This window comes from Penaeus monodon, chromosome 25, assembly GCF_015228065.2.
Source record: "Penaeus monodon isolate SGIC_2016 chromosome 25, NSTDA_Pmon_1, whole genome shotgun sequence".
Classification (NCBI taxonomy): Eukaryota; Metazoa; Arthropoda; class Malacostraca; order Decapoda; family Penaeidae; genus Penaeus; species Penaeus monodon.
This window is the reverse complement of record NC_051410.1, coordinates 18,004,188-18,004,447: the sequence shown is the minus strand read 5'-3', so window position 1 is coordinate 18,004,447 and position 260 is coordinate 18,004,188.

Below are 260 nucleotides of genomic sequence, written 5' to 3'. Positions count from 1 at the left end.
GAATCGCTGATCTCGGATTTTCATGAAGACATTTTCCCCTTATGGCTGAGGCCTGTAGAGCTGCGAGGCATAAATGTGTTGGTGAGTGGATGTTGGATATATGTGAGTGAAAAGTATTCAAATTTCAGCATTGTATGGATAGGGAACTGCCTTTAAAATAATGAACTATAATTTACATCCCTCTGAAATTCGTGAAGTTAAGCAACAAGAAATCTTCAAAGACTTGTTTATGCATATGTCTGTTTTAAAGGATAAAGAAA